This window comes from Bactrocera neohumeralis, unplaced genomic scaffold, assembly GCF_024586455.1.
Source record: "Bactrocera neohumeralis isolate Rockhampton unplaced genomic scaffold, APGP_CSIRO_Bneo_wtdbg2-racon-allhic-juicebox.fasta_v2 cluster10, whole genome shotgun sequence".
Taxonomy (NCBI): Eukaryota; Metazoa; Arthropoda; class Insecta; order Diptera; family Tephritidae; genus Bactrocera; species Bactrocera neohumeralis.
Genome location: NW_026089623.1, coordinates 22663889 through 22684052, shown reverse-complemented (window position 1 = coordinate 22684052; position 20164 = coordinate 22663889). Strand labels below are relative to the sequence as shown.

At 34.8% G+C, this 20164-nt stretch overlaps 1 protein-coding gene and 1 long non-coding RNA gene across 4 annotated transcripts in view; one reads left to right on the top strand and one right to left on the bottom strand.

The window, feature by feature from the left end:
- The window catches only part of LOC126765239 (protein Wnt-10b), a 690717-nt gene that overhangs the window by 579186 nt on the left and 91367 nt on the right, over nucleotides 1–20164 (bottom strand). The gene's annotated exons all lie outside the window — the stretch shown is intronic.
- On the top strand, nucleotides 15467–19312 carry LOC126765451 (uncharacterized). The gene is made up of 2 exons (XR_007668408.1): nucleotides 15467–16095; nucleotides 17373–19312. It is a non-coding gene; the product is annotated as an uncharacterized LOC126765451 (long non-coding RNA).

The window sequence follows — 20164 nt, the reverse complement described above, 5'->3', positions numbered from 1 at the left end:
AAATACAAAGACAAATAAAGTACAGAGATAAATAAATTAAGGTAAATAAATAAAGATAAATAAATTACGGAGAAATTACTGTGGAGAGGAATACTTATACTTCATTTCAATTTCGAACTTTTGTAAGCGTTCATCCTTTTCAATTTGAAGTTTTTTCAATCTTTCATCCCTTTCCTATTTTAAGACTTTTAAGACCAATTCACTGTTTTTGAATTCTATTTCAGCTTTACCTCTTTCAATTTCTGCTTGCAATCTTCCTTATATTGCCTTGTGGTAGATTTTCAATATTGGCAATGTCAATTGGAGACGCAATTTCTTCGCCGCCATCAGAAATGGTGATTTTCAGTATTTGGCTGGCCGCGCTTTCGTTCATTATGGACGTACTGCCACTATCAGCCCCTTCAAAAGGTAATTCCCTTGGGGTTTTTTTTTTTCAAAAATATATTTAAGTGGATTAAAGTGTGGGCAGATCTGCAACACTTTGCCTGAAATATAAACATTAGACAAAATTTTGTCGCATTCATTACGCTTACCTTCAACACTCGACGTCCCGGCATCAGACTCAAGAAGGCCTGCTCCTGTTGACATTCGCCAATCGCTTGCTTTTTTGTATGAAGCCTTCAGGTGCCGCACTTTCCATCATATTAAATTCCACGTGGCGTATATTTTCGTGCTCTCAATGAGTAACACCCCGTTCTTTCAAATTTTCAATTATTTTATTGTCTGAGACTTGATTTAAACATGGAGCGTAGATAATGCCTTTTGAGGAGTTTAAATTTTTGCGCTTCAATTTTCACACTACAAATGCCAATGAGGTGTTTTGTTGCTGTAATTTTTTTTCTTTTTTAGGGCTTTATGAACAGCGAAGCATGAAAATTTATTTAAAGGTTTGCTTGTTTCACTTGAACTTACCACAATGTATTTCGGGCTATCTTTTTTTGTTGTTGGTAAAGTAGGAACTCTTCCTTCGATAATTGCTCCATTTTTTTGTTTTTTGGTTGTGTACTAGAAGACAATAGGGCAACCCTATAATTTTCTGAATTGATCCCCAAAGGGGAAATATTTTCACGATTTTAGTTCAATTAATAGAATTTACTAAAAAGTTTGAGGAAGTAGAGTGCGATGAGCAATGAGATTATAAACAGTTCTGGTTTAACTAAATTTGCAGACAATATAACTGAGAGCACAACCGTTTGCGTCGAGTGTCAGTCGATGACTGTGTACCCTGGCGTTATATTCGCCGTGAACGATTTTGGTATGTTGGCGGGGGAAGCTTTCAGAGGTGCGCTTCAATCGCTCGTAGAAGGCTTATCTGGTCACATCGTCGTAGCTGCTCGACTCCGTTGGACTGCGCGTTCCTTGATGCCATCACTAAGCACTAAATAAAGATCCATATAAAACTCTAATTTATCAGAGGGGATCGCAGTATCAAGGGGCACATGTGGGCGTGGCCCAGCCTTCTATTAAGTTTAATGTACATACTTCTTAAACCACTAAAGTTGCAATAACGAAATTTGCATAGCATCAATAATATAGGAACTCTTCGCAACATTGTGAGAATGGAAGAAATCGCAAGATAAACACGCTAACTTCCCATAAACGGAGTACCTACTAAAAGCGCAATAATTCAATAACTAAATATGCCAAAGTCATTAAGTTTTACCATTTACTACCCTGGCTTTAATCCTTGCAAGTTGCATGAATATGAAATCTTCGGTCATACCCGGTCTTAATTTTCCTTACTTTTTAAGCATGTTTTCAACCATATTTGCTCTGTAGCCATACGTTGATGTGTTTAGCTGCATACTATTGATTTCATAATAAAGTTGCATAATTTCCGGGTGATTTCATTCATTGTAAACAGACAACAAATTTTAAGACAGAGAAACCCCAAAACCAGTAAAGTCTTGAGTTGAGTATCGCGAAATCGCGCGAAAATTGACCCCAAAAACTGTCTTAAGTCTAAGACTAAAACATAGAAATTTTTTTTTAACTCCAAGTGTTTTTTTGAGCAAATGCAAAATAGCGAGCCACGTATACATGACTTATCGGCAGACAAAAACCAATCGCACGCGAAAAAATATTTAGCGAAAAATCATTTTTCTCATAAAAACAAACAAAACAAAATATATAAATTAATGAACGTAGCTGTAAATTAATATTGCTTAAAATTGAAATAAATAAAATTAATATTAAATATTAATTAAATCAACAACAAGAACGAAAACCAAATTAAAATTGAAAACGTGATACATCACACAGTTTGTCGATATTGTGTAAAAGCAATTTGCAAAATAAAATATAAATAATTTGTTGATATTTATATAAATAAAAAAACAATAATAGCAAATGGGGCACTATTTTGAGAAGACAACGTAGCAGTAAACAAGCGGCATAGCAACAACGGAGACAATGAAAACTTTAGCAACAACAACAAAAAGTTAGTTATAAGTAAATATTATATTTATTAATTACATGGGAAATAATTAATCTAGTATTAGGTACGAAAAGTGTTTTACTGTGAGTATTTTAATAATAATAGTTATGAAACTCACAAGTGTCCGTATTAAAATAAACACATAAAACCAATTAAAGAAAACAAGATTAATTATTATATATTAAGTGTATATAAAGAAAAAAATAACAAGGTATATTTTATTATATCAAATATATTGGGCAGTCGAAAAGTCTTTTCGTATTTTATCAGTAGATGTCGTTGCAGTTGTATAGTATATCTTTAATGCTATCAACCACATACCATATAGTGTTGGAAAGATGAGATTTCAAGCTTCAATTAACGAAAAAAAAAATTAAATTCGGGGACGTAGAAAAAAGTTCCGGCGGTTCAAAAATGAGCAAAAATAATGAAGAAATTCCCTATATTTTGAAATTTTTGTATATAAAAATGAAATTTATGAAGCTTACGGAGACGACGCTATATCAGTTCGTTTGGCACAACAAAATATGTTGGAGTTTGATTGGAAATACCAACGTAATTGACCAAGAAATGAGCATACTCAGACAAGAATTGGAATCTTTAATAGAATATTACAGTGAAGTCAATAAGAAATTGATACTGTTAATTAATAAATCTATAATGTCGAACGGAACAAATTCCGAAATAACAAAACAATTAAATATTAAGAATCGAGAAACGATGCTTGGAACATTCATAACTGCTTTAAATTATCCTTTAAACAATATACCTACTTTTTACATTAAGGAATACCGATATGCCTAATGCTCCTTCTAAAGTGCAAAAACTTCAGTCAAATCAAATGAGATCACAATACGCGTTACATTTCTCTAAAAAGATTCCATAAATGTAGTTCTTGAAAACATTATCAATATAACGAAATTTTCGAAATAATTTGATGTATCCGCAAAGGAATACTAATTCAGGGCGTGGCTCAATCAATTAAAATAATTAATAACCCCAGGTCTATACAAACAAACCAAGCACAGGCTAGGAGTAACAGATATAATTGGAAAATATCAACCAACAAATATACCAAAGAGACAAAATGAAAGTGAAAAAGTAAGCACACAGCCTCAACCAAAAATTCAGAGAAAAATAATGTTGGTGAGAGCCATTTTTTAGGGTAAACACTGATTTACCATATATTATAAAAATAGATATGGAAACCGGTGAAATAAATATAATACAGGGCAACCAGTTCATATACTATATACAAACTGGAATTTATAATAACAAAAACACTTTAGTAATTAAGAAGTGGTTTCGATCATCTTAAAATATTTTTTTAATATTGTATTCATCTTTTGGGTGTACAAGAATGTTTCTATGAAATTGATAACCTAGAGACCGATCTCTTAATTGGAATAAATTCTTAAATAAAATCAAAGCCACAATTGATATTCCAAATCGGAAAATACTTTATAGATATAATAAAATAGAGAAAGCCGAAGTTTTTTCTGGCAAAAGAAAAAAACAAATAAGAATATAAAAAAGAAAATTTAATCATCTTGGGAGCGTATTGTGTGAAAGATTAAAGCCCACCGTCAACAAACTGATTGGACCTTATCAGTGTGGTTTCAGACCTGGAAAATCAACAACCGACCAGATATTCACCATGCGCCAAATCTTGGAAAAGACCCGTGAAAGGAGAATCGACACACACCACCTCTTTGTCGATTTCAAAGCTGCTTTCGACAGCACGAAAAGGAGCTGCCTTTATGCCGCGATGTCTGAATTTGGTATCCCCGCAAAACTAATACGGCTGTGTAAACTGACGTTGAGCAACACGAAAAGCTCCCTTAGGATCGGGAAGGACCTCTCTGAGCCGTTCGATACCAAACGAGGTTTCAGACTCCCTATCGTGCGACTTCTTCAACCTGCTTCTGGAGAAAATAGTTCGAGCCGCAGAACTAAATATGATATTGATATCATCGGCATCAACACCCGCGCCGTTAGTTCTGCTTTCTCCAGGCTGGACAAGAAAGCACAGAAAATGGGTCAGGCAGTGAACGAGGGCAAAACGAAATATCTCCTGTCATCAAACAAACAGTCGTCGCACTCGCGACTTGGCACTCACGTCACTGTTGACAGTCATAACTTTGAAGTTGTAGATAATTTCGTCTATTTAGGAACCAGCATTGCCACCACAAACAATGTCAGCCTAGAAATCCAACGCAGGATTGCTCTTGCCAACAGGTGCTACTTCGGACTGAGTAGGCAATTGAAAAGTAAAGTCCTCTCTCGACGAACAAAAGCTAAACTCTATAAGTCGCTCATAATTCCCGTCCTGCTGTATGCTGCAGAGGCTTGGGCGATGACAGCAACCGATGAGTCGACGTTACGAGTTTTCGAGAGAAAAATTCTGCGAAAGATTTATGGTCCTTTGCGCATTAGCCACGGCGAATATCGCATTCGATGGAACGATGAGCTGTACGAGATATACGACGACATTGACATAGTTCAACGAATTAAAAGACAGCGGCTACGCTGGCTAGGTCATGTTGTCCGGATGGATGAAAACACTCCAGCTCTGAAAGTATTCGACGCAGTACCCGCCGGGGGAAGCAGAGGAAGAGGAAGACCTCCACTCCGTTGGAAGGACCAAGTGGAGAAGGACCTGGCTTCGCTTGGAATATCCAATTGGCGCTACGTAGCGAAAAGAAGAACGACTGGCGCGCTGTTGTTAACTCGGCTATAATCGCGTAAGGGGTTTCTACGCCAATTAAGAAGAAGAATCATCTTGGGACAAGAAAGTCTTAATACGCCAGCCGCAGTTCTTGTGGGCCCGATTTAATTTATTAACTATTATCATGCCACATACTAAAAAAGCTTTCTCTGGGCTTCTTAAGGTATATATGTACATATACAATCACCAATCATATGGATCAAAGTCAGGCAGATGTTCGAAAATCCTGGTAATAGTTATATGGAGGTTAAGTCAAATTTTTTCACAAGTAAATATTTTTTAGGCACTAAGATATACTGTTGTAAGTAAAACATGTTCTGTAATCTTCATTGAGATAACTCAAATATTGGTCGATATGTCCAGCATAAGGTCACCTGGAAGTTCGAAAAACTTTATATTAGGTATATGGGGGCTAAGGAACGTATTGGTGCGATTCAACCAATTTATTGCATACAGAATTATCCTTGAATTTCATTTATATATCTCACAGATTGACCGATATTTTCTGTCAAAGGTCAACTAAAGGTACTGGGGTCCACTTATTGAGTACCTATGGTCTTGAACGGTTTTGGTTGGACTTGGACAATTTTTGTTCAAAAGGTGCCCTACTTAAATCTAATTTTTACTGCAAAATTTTATTGCGTTATATTGAAAGCCAGGTAACTTTATGAATTTTTCTGTGCTGCAATCTAGTACTACAGATAACCATATTTCGGGTCCCGGCGAAGTCGATCAGCCTTCACCCATTTGGGGATGTTTCCTTGTGTAGGCTGAATTTGCCGACCGTTGTGCCAAAGACACCTTCTTTTCCCTTCCTGGCGTTAAGGTCGCCAAGCACGATTTTGACATCGTAGCGGGGGCAGCTCTGATGAGCGCTTGGAGCGCTCCTAGAAGGCATCTTTGGTCATATTGTCCTTCTCTTTAATCCGATCGTGGGGGTAAATCGTCGATATGTTAAAGAACTCTGCTTTGCTGCAAATTGCGGGTTGACATTCATCCAACGGAGAGAATGTCACAACTCGGCGACGGAGTTTCTCACTCTGTAGTATATGCCACAAGGACCTACTCGCCTCAGTCCTTGTCTCGTCCATCGCATTTCTTGGACTGCGGTGATGTCGACCTTCACTCTAACGAGGACATCAACCAGCTGGGCAGCGACACCTTCCCATTTAAGGGACCGGACATCCCAGGTGCATTCCCTTAAATGGTTATCCTTAGTGCGTTTGCCATAGTCGTCATCAAAAAGGGTTACTTAGCCGGGGCTGTTGTTTACTTTTCATTAGTAAAGTTTTTTACGTGGCGGGTCCCACACCCAGCGCCTGGTGAGGAATGGTTCGCCTTCTCACTTCAGCTCGCCTTCAAACAGAGCCATATGAAAAAGAATCATTTCTGGACATTCCCAAGAGAATGGCGCTCAGAGAACTTTCCTCACTTACGTGAACTTCTACACATAGCTCGGTCCTTGAAGATAATATTTATACACTTTGTTTATTTAATTACCCACTTAGCTACTTTACCACTTTCAGATAATTCCAAGACCGTTTGGTCAATTTACTGACAACATGTTTTCCGTTAAATTGTTTTTAACTATTTTTGCAAACCCGGCTAGAGAGATCCGATTTGTTAATGTTGATGAGTGCAAGTGTGTATTGGGTTATCCTGTGTGCTGTCATCGAGTGTATTGTGTTTTTCTTTGAATTGATATGTGTTGTTCCCTATTATAGGTTTTACTGATTTGGTGTTTGATATGCTAGCTTCAGGGGTAAGCGTATCTCATTTAGCAACACTTAATTATTATTTACTTAAATATATTTCACATTGAAGCTGAATCGTCAGCATCAACCAACGATTAAATACAAAACATAGAAAGTGTCAATAACATATTTTGCTATTCAGCATATTCCGGCAGTATGTTAAGCGTAATTTTTATAATTTCTAACGAGTTGCTACAGAGTATAATAGTTTTAGCAGCGGCAAAGAAGCCAGTGACAGAGACACAATTTTTCTTTATGTGGCCGTGGTTCTCGACATTTAAACGGTTTAAAGTACATATATTTCAAACTGATGTAGCTAAATCAACAACACTTGCTGATACGAACTCCCCTTAAGCATGAAGGAGTGCACCATGAAAATGGGTAAAATCAGATATTCACCATGTCCACTATAAGAGTTGTGTTAACAACTTCCAAAAATTATGATACATTATTAAATAAATTAGCCACAAGCATTAAAACTCACTCACCCTTAGGTGAAATTCGATATCTTATGAACATTCTTCACTTCAACCAAATTCGGTGTTTACCTTAGCATTCCTATGACACACTGTACAATCAATAACAATGAAGTTATCAGAATAAAACTTTGCATAAGTAATGTTCCCAATTAGCATTTTATATTATGCCCAAAACTTTTCATAGTGCGGCTATTACCTTTCGCGGACCAAGATATGAGGAATGTTTTACAGGCCTCGGTCAATCTAGGTCATAAAATTCGGAGAAAAATTTTTTGTCATGCCGGCATTCCCTTAAGCCAGAAATGTGTAATACAGATCAATACTTTTCATAGTCCCAATTTACCTAATATAAATAATTTCGAACTTCCGGGTGCCTATAATATATGCTTATCGCATCTATCGGTCAACATGTAAGAAATCTATGAATTTCAGAAATATTTTTTGCCTAAATGAATGAATGAATGAATAATTCTCCTATAATATACGGTTTTTCAAACATTCACTTGACTTTATTCCCTTTATATTCATCAATCTCGGAGGTTTCAGAGAGTCTATTTCTGGTAAGAATATATGATGTTATATCAAAACTCGAAAAAATTGCGACAAATTATTTCTTAGCCCTTATATATTTATACAAGAAAATTTATAAGAATTGTAAATACTTTCAAACTTCTGGTTGTCTTATATCTTAGCAAAATTAAGGGAAAGTATGGATATTGTTTCGCAACATGTTTTATACCCTGAACCTGGTATGTACATATATTAAGTTTGCCACAATATTTAAACACAAACACTGTGATCAGCATAATAAGCTAAGTTGATTTGGCCATCTCCGCCTGTCTGTCCGTTTGTCTGTGAAATCCATTTCCATTTGTCACCAAAAACTGATGTTTTGTCGGATAGCATATATGCATATTATGTAGCTGCCCCACAAACTAAACAATCAGAATCAAGTGCTTGTCGTTTTTATCGAAATGTCTTCACGAAGTTAACGTTTATTGACAAGAAAGGTCAATAAAAACTTTTGCCAACACCTGAGGTTATTTTCTCGGCTTTAATCACTGCGAGAATATGAAATGTTCGGTTGAACTTACTTGTTTTGTTATAATTATGTTTTTATGCCTTCTCGTTACCAAATATGTATTTACCAGGTTGTTCAATAAGTGTTGTCGTTCGATAAGAGAGGGTGTTGCTAGAAGCCCAAATTTTTCTTGTCCAAAATACAGGATGGCATTCGCCAACAATGGAACAAAAACACATTCGAATGCGACTTTCTCAGCAACATTTGGAGCGTGTTTAAAATGTTAAAGTTGATTTTGTGCGTCGCTCCATCACTATGGATGAGATTTTGGTCTATCCCCATGATCCTGAATCAAAACAAGAGGCTAAAGTGTGGTGTGAACCTGGTTGATCGGCTTCGAAAAAAGTTCGTGTCCGGAAATCGGTCAAGAAGAAGGAAACTGAAACTGGAAACAGTTTTTTGCGATGCGAGAGGAAGTTCGTTTGTGCATTACATGCAAACTGGTAAATTAGTTCTGAATATTATTGCAAACTTTTGGACCAGTTGAAGGAAACATTTCGTGAAAAAACACCAGGTTTTCAGAAGAAAAAAATTCTTTTTCATCAGGACAATACACGTATCACTAGAGCATATTGACAATGGCTAAAATCCATGAATGAAAGTTTGAATTGTTGTAGCATCCACTGTATTCACCAGGTTTGGCCCCCAGCAACTTCCATTTGTTTCCAGAACTCAAACAATTTATCCGTGGCAAGCGTTTTTAAAATGAAGAGGTAATAACGGCTGTTGAAGCGTATTTTGCAGACCTTCCGCATTCTCACTTCAGTGATGGGATCCACAGATTGAAGGGTCGTTGGAACAAGTGTGTTAACGGTCGGGGAGGCTATTCTGAATAATAAAGTGTATTTCGAATTATAAAATTGTGTTTTTCTTATCAAACGACAAAGCTTATGGAAAACCACCGGTAATATACATGTAGGAGCATACTTCTCAAGTAATTTCATAATAGTTTTATTAAAATGCACTGAACTCATTCCTATTAATGTCATTACAGTAGTAAGCTCACTATTCAACTTTTTATGTTCTTACAACTAGTTGCTACAGAGTATTATAGTTTTGTTCACCTAGCGGTTGTACGTATCACCTAAAACTAACCGAGATAGATATGGAGTTAAATATATATACGTATGTATATAAATGATCAGAATGACGAGAAAAGTTAAAATCCGTGACAGTCTGTCAGTCCGTCCTGTTGTGCAACCTGTAACTTAAGTAAAAATTTAGATATTCTGCTGAAACTTGGTGTGAATGTTTTTTGTTACAAAAAATTTCGAGTTCGTAGATGGGCGTAATCGAACCACAGCAACGCCCACAAATCTCCATTAACCGAAAAGATATAAAATGCCATTACTAAGAACTAAATTAAGATATAAAATCGTAATTTGGCACAAGGGGCACGGGGGAAAAAAAATTTGGAAAATTGGTCGTGTCCATGTCTTCTAATATGTTTAATGTACATATCTCCTAAACCACTAAAGCTACAACCACCAAATTTGCTAGGCTCGAATACTATAAAAACTTCTACCGGCAATGTGAAAATGGCTGAAATCGGAAGATAACCCCGCTCAATTCCCATATAACGGTACTGTACAAAACTATAACTAATTAAGTATGGTATAAGAAAGTATGCGAGCTCCGCCCACTTTTTGGTGAAATCCCATATCTCGGGACTCGAAGAACTGAATGCGACAAAATTTAGTACGTATCATTTTTCTAACATACCTATATTATAGTGCAAATATAGGCAAAATCGGACTACAACAACGCCTAATAAATTTGAGCGAAAACTTGACCTAGCTCCCTTATAACCATTACCAGGATTTTCGAACATCCGGCGGACTTTGTTCAATGTGATTGGTGATTGTGTGAGCGGGAACCTTAATGATAATAGTTAATGGATAATATCGGGTGGATACTAACACAGCTCGCATATACTACATATAATGACTTTCGTTTTTCTAACAAATTTTATGCCGAATTTGTCGGTCAGTGTATGAGTTATATATGTGTACATAAGACTTCTTAAATTCCGATCCTCTGGTTGACGTTTTGCATCTTAAGGTATTTTCCTGGCGTTAATTCTTGCAAGTTGCAAGGGTACAATGTTCGGTTGCACCAGAACTTAGCCCTTCTTTACTTGTTAAAGATAGTTCTTGCGAAGTTGAACCGTGTACAGAAGCTAGAAGTTTGATGATTACTATCCAGTACATTGCCAATGATTTCAGCAGTCATTTCCAAAACAGGATGATACGAGTCCTCAGACAGAATAAGCGGATTACTCTGAATAACAGAACACTGAAATCTAAACATTTACCAAATTTATTCCGAATTAAATTAATATTGTGTGCAGACCAAACTCGGATATTTTTTCCAAAATATGAAGTAAGGAAAAAATTTAATTCAAAAGACTTCCCGCAGTTTTTGACATAAATGAATAATTCTCATTTCTATTACAGATCATGAAAGATGGTGAACTCAACTCAACTGCAAAAAAAATTCGGAAAAGGATGTTGGATGTCAATACTATTATCGATGTAATCACTGCTAAAGGTCGAAATGTTTACTTACCAAGTAATGGAAAATTTGAGGATTTTAAACTACTTTTCAAAAACAGATTTAATTGTTTTGACTGAAAATATGTATGAACAGATTTATGAATTATTGATTTTTAAAATGGTAAAAGACATCGGCGCGAGCCAATATATCCGCTCCCAGCACTAAAATGGTTAATACAGTAGTGATGAAAGCGTTTACTACGTAGTATTGGACTTATTCTTCAAATACATTGGTTGACTACCTTCCTATAGTCATAAAATTTAAGAATTATTAGAAACATTCAACAAATTATTATTATAATGTTTTTTTAGTCATGAGGTTTTCAAAAAGTAATAAAAAGCCATAACATTATATCCAAGAACTTCGATTTATTATTAAGAATTATACCATTGTGTTTAAAATTGATTTCGCGCAATAGAATCACCGCGGCTGGCTCGACTAAATGCCTACCGAGAGGCCCAATTTTCGACCACTTTTGGAGCAATAAGGGCGACACGACACTTTCAATTCCGACCAGCAAAAGTTTTTAATCATGGCTCTATAGCGTTCCCCATTGACTGATACAGGATAGGTGCTCATCTCGTTTTGGGCCCATTTACTGAACTTGCGACACTTCGTTAGGTTTCAATTCCTGCATGAGTTGGATTTGCTAAGTCCGCAAACCAAAATTCTCCTGCAAAATCTTCTATATAGTGCATGGACACATCAGCAATGGAGTATTCGGTGCACACTGTATGTCATTTTTGAGGATGCGCATTATCCACTAGAGTAAACGTGGAGTGAAAATGATCCATGGTTGCTTGATATATGTGCTGAGCGATTATATGGATTGAACGCGCGATGCGTCATCCGAATTTAATTATTATTATACTCTCGCAACAATGTTGCAAACGAGAGTATTATAGTTTTGTTCACATAACGGTTGTTTGTAAGTCCTAAAACTAAAAGAGTCAGATATAGGGTTATATATACCAAAGTGATGAGGGCGACGAGTAGAGTCGAAATCCGGATGTCTGTCTGTCCGTCCGTCCGTCTGTCCGTCCGTCCGTCCGTGCAAGCTGTAACTTGAGTAAAAATTGAGATATCATGATGAAATTTGGTACACGTATTCCTTGGCTCCATAAGAAGGTTAAGTTCGAAGATGGGAAAAATCGGCCCACTGCCACGCCCACAAAATGGCGGAAACCGAAAACCTATAAAGTGTCATAACTAAGCCATAAATAAAGATATTAAAGTGAAATTTGGCACAAAGGATCGCATTAGGGAGGGGCATATTTGGACGTAATTGTTTTGGAAAAGTGGGCGTGGCCCCGCCCCCTACTAATTTTTTTGTACATATCTCGGAAACTACTATAGCTATGTCAACCAAAGTCTATAGAGTCGTTTTCTTCAGGCATTTCCATATACAGTTCAAAAATGGAAGAAATCGGATAATAACCACGCCCACCTCCCATACAAAGGTTATGTTCAAAATCACTAAAAGTTCGTTAACCGACTAATAAAAAACGTCAGAAACACTAAATTTTACGGAAGAAGTGGCAGAAGGAAGCTGCACCCAGGCTTTGTTTAAAAATTGAAAATGGGCGTTGCGCCGCCCACTTATGGACCAAGAACCATATCTCAGGAGCTACTTAACAGATTTCAATGAAATTCGGTATATAATATTTTCTTAATACCTGGATGACATGTACGAAATATGGGTGAAATCGGTTAACAACCACGCCTTCTTCCAATATAACGAAATTTTGAATTCCATCTGATGCCTTCTCTGTTAAATATATATTTACATTAGGAACCAATGATGAAAGCGGAATAAAACATTACAAAAATACGGTATTTGAAAAATATGTAAATGACGTATTATGAAATCTCGATTATCACTTTACCATGCGAGAGTATAAAATGTTCGGTGACACCCGAACTTAGCCCTTCCTTACTTGTTTTGGTAATAACTTTGTACGATTTGTTAACATTGCTCCGGAGTAAGTCCGTTCATTGTGAAATGGCAAACCAACTAACTTGATTTAGTTATAAGTATCAACTGTCAAAAAGATCAACACCGAAAAATATTTGTTTCATTAAAAAAAACACTAAGAAAACCACGTAAGGGCACATTGTTATCACAAAATTGTTCTCTTTAAATTTCAATAATACATTCCACAGATTTACCGATGTTTTCGTAAGAAAGCCTGGGGACTTAAAAATTCATAGTCCGACTTCGGTCATATATATATATATATATATGAATATCTTTTACCCAAAATGACCGAAGTCGGACTATGAATCATGAAATTTAGTCATTGCTTTTTATATTTAAACATATAGTATTCTAAATATATTGAAATTATTTACTTATATATATTTAGTATATAACAAGCATCAAAAAAGACATTGGAACAAATATATATATATAATAAATAAATTTCATGATAAAAAAAAATGAATTTAAAGAATAATTTATGCTACAGTGGGGCTAGGCGTCGTTGTAGTCCGATTTCGTTTTTTTTTACACCGTAACATAAGCATTTTGGAACACATTGTGAAATTTGGTTGATAATGGTAAAGTAGTTCCTGAGAGTTATCAACTATTACCCCAGATGCTTTATTCAGCGAGTTTTCGCTCTAAGTAGTTTCCAAGATAACCGATTCTTACTGGAATGCTCTGTACCAAAATATAGTTTTGTGTTATAATTTGTGGTTTCGTTATAATATTCTATATATTTTTAATAAAGGAGTTTTGTAGGCGTGGCAATGATCCGAATATGCTCATTTGCAAAACCAACTTATGGAACATATGTACCAAGTTTCAACGCGATATCTCAATTTTTACTGAAATTATGTCTTCCACGCACGAATTGAAAAAGAAACATCATATGTATGTAATGTGACGAACTAACAAAAATATCAATAATTTTGCAACGTATTGCGAGAGTATAAAAATGGTAAATGTGTTGTGGATTTCAAAAAAAGGAAGTTAAGTTGTTTAAATGAAATACAGGTACAGCCGTGGAATCAAGAATTATTATTCTTCCACATAATTTAGTACAAATCTTAACATAAATACGCGTAAACCATACAGTGAAGGCACAATTAACTAATAGGAGAAGCGTGTTTCAGAAAAGAACAAGTGACCAACTTTATACATAGTAATACTAATTTATTGCAGCAATTTACATACTTAAATCATTTAAAAAATGCTGCACTACCTAAACACGTATTTCTTAATTAATGCTTGATATGATTTGCTTGTGGGTCTGTCCGGGATTATGCGTTATAGCTTTTCTTGTCTTAAGTTACATTCAGTTTAGTTGTCACTACATATATGTCCCGTAAAAGTGTCGCAATCAAACCTGAAATTGACATGAAATACCAACGTATTTCTCTGTTTCATTGTCGATTATATACCTAGATTGTAGGGTCAAATATTTTGCATATCTTATTGAGTGTCCTCATCGTATTGTCACAGAGGTTGTCAATCAAAGTGGCCGCGAAAGAGCGAAAAGCATGTTTATTCAATTCCACTAGGGAATTAATGGTGTACATTGTTGGAAGGATTAAACGATATTTGTAGATATTGTGATTTCTCTGTGTATTGTATATATGCACATATTTATATGCGTATGTATGTATTCATTTTAGCGACTTTTAAAAAGGTGGAGTGCTCATGTGAATGCACAAATATATGCTATATTTGCTATACATAAGTATTACTTGAAGCATCCCTGCTGTACCACGGGTAGCAATTCTGGACTGTACAGTTCTGAGTTCTTAGTCTAAAAGTAACTAGTGAACCTTCCTTGTCATTCCAGTGTTTCAGTAGTTTATGTTGGAAAATGAGAAAAAAATGTAAAAAGTATTTACTAGTCTTCCTTCTGAATTGAGTTATTATAAAAAATATGGAAAAATTTGGAACCTGGCTCTGTGTTATAAAAAAATTACATGATTATAAATTTGTCTGCTTTAATGGCTATTCTCTTTCTTTATAGTAAATAGTATGAACGCGGGAATGTATCACATGTACTGCTAGTCTGCTTAAACAGCTGGTATAGCTTGTTCGATTGTCAAACGCTTCGCGAATCATAGATGTCTAATGTTGAATTAGATTTAAGCAAACATGTATGTTTAAAAAAAACTACAAAATGATTTGTTATTAACTGTTCATTATCAATTTCGGATAGAGATTGGTCCGAGCTTGCTGCGAAAAGTCAAGTTATAAAATAATTGGGTTACTAGGCGAATATTACAAAATATGATGCACAAAATGTGTTGTTATTTAATAAACTACTCACAGAGCTAGTGAAAGTTGTCAATTGTTTTAGTTTTTGTGTGAAATTTCGGTAATCTGTGAAGTAGCCAGTGGTGGTTACCGGTATTAGCTCAACTCATTAGTTCCTCACTGATAAGCCCTTCTAGCGGGTTTTAGTACCCATATACAAATGTATATGTATGTATGTAATACATACTATGTATGTATGTATATAAAGAGGTGATTTAAATCGCTATGCTTGCATTTGTATGTGTAAGTAATTTATGCACGCTGCAGCAATAGGAACAGCAGCAGTGAATCTGTACATTGAATACGTTGTGACGTGAACTCTACAACATTGTCCATTGCTATCGTTTAGTGCTGACATCCAGACAATAGACTGTTGGAGCAAAGCGCTGAAATTGACAAGCGTCCAGCGTACTCTTGTTTTTGTTTGCTTCTCAGCGTATACACATCAACCCGATTGTAGTGACATGTGGCTGAACGGACTTCGCAATTCAATGTATCGAAACGTTATTTCAATCCGTTCAATTCTTTCAATCGTCGACCGGTTGTCACAGGACAGACTACGAATGTCGGTGGATAACAAGTTGACGTAGTTTGATTGATGGTGATTTAACGATATGTTAAGCAATCAATAGCAGATTTTGTCAACAACATTACCGACGAAAGGAGGCCAGATAATAACCAGAACGTAGTAACAGCAAAGCCGACACAGAAACTGAATACTGTTTTGCTCGCTGATTGCTGGCTGTTACTTTGACAGTTGGTAACAATAGGGACACCGAGGGTGGTATGTATTTATGTATGTATGCTTTTGTGTAGCTACACATGTAGTGGTCATGATATGCACTTAATGCTAATGTTGATTTTGATGCACACGGTTGCGTGTAAGCTTTTAAATATTTTATGGTCAAATTGCTGACGCTTCACCCGTCACATTCCAATAACGTGTATGTGCATACATATATGTATGTTGCTTATACTATATGTGTACACGTGAACGTTTAAATATAAACGTAAATTATAGTAATCCATTGAACGATTGCCAACTTGTTTAACTCTTGCTATTTGATTATAAATCATCAAGCATGTAATATGGTATATATGTATATAGGTTATGCTTTTGCGCATTCAGTATATGTATTTATGTTTAGCATATTAAGGTGGTGTAGAATTTTTCGGTTTTGTGAAACGTATGTGTATTTTTGCCACTTCGAAAATATAATAAGTAGAAAATAAGAGTAAGTTACAACAGGATGAAATCTGGTGAATATATTCAAACTATGATTTAAAAAAATGTACCGAAATCGTCATCGTTGCGATATGTGCAAAAAATATAGTAAAGGTAAAAACAACTCCGAAATTTTAATATTAATTGTAATAATAAACTACAAAAATGTTCATGCATTATTTGAAGCTAATTTTACGATTTAAGAGTTTCATTTAAAAAAATTGTTTGCCTTAACTTACCGTTCTGATAAAACTCGCCAATTTTCAACTTATTGTAAATTGATTTAACCTTGAATGTCTATTTTTACTGCACTATATTTGATAATAAGGCATTACATATGTATATCCAAAACATTTACGAAAATTCAAACAGCTTTGAAAGAATATAGAAATATTAAAAACAAATACAATGGTTGAAGTTCAACTGGTTGTCCAAAGGACTTTATACATTAATTAAAACAGTTTTGTATTATTTTACTTGAATCAAAGGCTTTTTTCGTAAAGAATTGAATGATGTTTAAATAGGGCACAAAGTGACAGTTCCTTGACAGTAATGTATATTTTTTGTACATCGCACTTTGCAAACTAATATGTTTGTATGCAAATTGAAGCATAACAATCAGCGATTGTTGTACGTTGATTTCTCGTGGTAGCTTTGAGTGACAGTTGACAAGTTGTGTGACTTAACCGGTGGGTGACAGAAATGTCTTAATTTGTACTGATGGAGAAAATAGAATGAGGAAGACAATTGTTGGAATTTATAGAAATCAAGGCAATTTAGACTTACATATGTACGTATGCCTCTTGTATTAACCTTAAATTCTCTATTTTTTTCAGAAATAAATTACTTGGTGTTTCGTGTGGAGAATATATGTACATATGTAATTTGCATTGATAATTGGCGGTAAAAATAAGATTGTACATGGATAAGCAATAATAGGTATATTTGACTGGTAATAAAAATAAATGCAGTAAGTTTGATGTTTAGTGAATGAAATTAATGCTAGCCAAAATTGACTTTCTAAATCTCTATATTTTACAAATATTTTAACAATCTTTTAATTATATTATAGTTATTATACTCATTGCAATCATGTTGCCCAGAGTAAAATTGTTTTTGTTTGAATGTAGGGATTCACAAGTTGTCACAAAGCATCGAAAATAAGTTTACGCAAATACAACTCTACATTTTCAGTTCGTTATAACTGGTCACCTAATTTCTTTCAATTTTCTATTTTCGCGGTTTTTGGCTAAATTGAGCAGTTCAATATTATATACATAGGTAAAATAAATTGAATAATAAATAAAATAAGTTTAGAAAAGCAGGTGAGTTTCAACCCAACAAGAAAGTGGCTATTGTAAGAGAAGAAATCATTGGTTAATGGAAGAGATAAAAAAGGAATATTGAAGTATATTTATTAAATAAAATATATTTAAGCAGTAATTTATTAAAATTTAAATTATGGAATCCGCCGCCACAAATTTATTATAGACGAATTGCAAAAGAGAACAACATTGCCGTCGACTGGAAGGTGACACGATCGAAGGTTCGGCATATGCGTATAACATATAGCAAAGCTTAAACGTGGGGATCGAGCCCCCCACGTTACAGGGTCCATACTCCATAAAATGTAAGATTCTAATTTGCAATTAATACTACAATTACATTAATTATGCATGAGTATAGAAGTAAAGCAAATATAAAGTATTGAAACCAATTGCGAATTTTTGCAAATGTTTGAAACCATAAAATGGTGAGGAAAGAAATTCTGAATTTTTTTATTTAAATGTTATTCCTTTTTCTGCCATTATTTAAAATAACTATGCATTCTTAAATCTGGCACTTTACTTAAAATGTGCACTTTTTAATAAATTTTATTATCAGAAATGAACCTGATGAGTCTACGGCTGTTAATGAAAGTGAAAGTGTGACTTAGCTACGAACAAAGCGTGCTATACGAGCACGAGCTGTACGGTCTCTACGTCTTTCCTCGTCGTCTTCTCGCCTATAAAAAACCGGTTTGGACGTAGAAAAATTTTATTTATCTGAGGAATCCATGACTTCTTTTTTCACTTTAATAGACACAAAAAAATTACAAAATTAAGAATCAAATATATCGCATTCAATCTGCGGTACGTAAAATCGAACAGCGCTGGTCGAATTCACCTTTAAACTTTTTTACTTGCTCATATCAAATAATATTTAAATAAAAAATACATACATATGTATGTCGAATGTTTCCTATGATCTAAAGATAGTTTAGACTCGTGTCTCTGATACATATATTTAATACATAAGAGTAGTAATAAGCACACTTGTATTACACACATAATTGAAGTATTAGTATGCCGACTGTCACCGGAATGAAAGCAAGAGGATTCAAATTACAACCACACAAACCGAGTTTGCGGTTTCTACTTTTACTAACTCGTGTTTTTCTTTCATCTATACACCAGGGAAAAATGGACAAAATCTGAAGTTTGTTTAATTAGATTCGTTTAAAAGCTGATGGATATTCTACACACGTGTCCGATACTGGTGTCGTCGTTGCAGAAAAGTAAGACTAAGCGGTACACTCCTAGTCTGTATTTGATTAAGCTGTGTGCATTATAAATTAAGAGGAAGTACAATGGAATATGCCCCGTCGAGAAAATTTCACATTAGGAAGTCATTGTGTAATAGTTAGATATTTATGTACAAACTATTTACATTTGAATACTTGTAGTGTGGGCAAATTTCAAATTCGCAATTAATAAATATATTTATAATTAAGATACACCACTCGTCACCAACTTGGATGGGTATAAATATTTTGGTCCACGTTCGTCACCGGGTACGTATAGACTTTCCTCTTGTGCGGGCTTATTACAACAACAATAACATTACAAGCAACTGGACAACTGATACCTGAAAGTCTTAGCTTATTAAGCACTGTCTCATTACACATTGAAGTTCTTGTCTGGTGTGCTTGACATTTACTGTTCTAATGTTACAAACGAAACCGCAACGTAAGTGCAGTAGACTTTTTAATACAAAAGGAAATAGGCTTTTTAGAGAACAAAGTGGGCAGCTGCTGTCTGACAGCACAATATTCAGGAAAAGACTCGCATAACTCAGGAAGTGTAGTGTAGTACGATTTGGCCCATTTGTGAGATATGGCCCAAAGAATATTTTTTTTACAAACTAATTATCTAATTTTTAAATTTAATCACATACATAATGTATAAAGCTGCAGTATTATCTTCAACATAGAATAAACTTTTAATATTTACACTATTAGCTTTTTTGATAGCTCTTTTTAACCAAGTTTTTCTACTAATTGAAATGATGTATTATCGAAAGTTTTCCCCCTTTTAAAACGTTTTAATATAAAATCTTCTCCTTAATTAAGATTTTGTTGCTTAATTTGGTTATTTATTTCGCATTAATGTATTTTTTTAATGGCAATGGTTCGATTTTGTCCGTACGCAAAACCAACCTTATCAAATGTGAAAGACTACAATATAATTTTACTTTAACCGAATGTCGAAAATGTGGTTTATGCCAACTACTTTAGGAATAGATCAGATCAGATGCTCTTTTTATGTGAAATGGTCTTTCGTATTGTTACTTGATGTATCTATTTAAA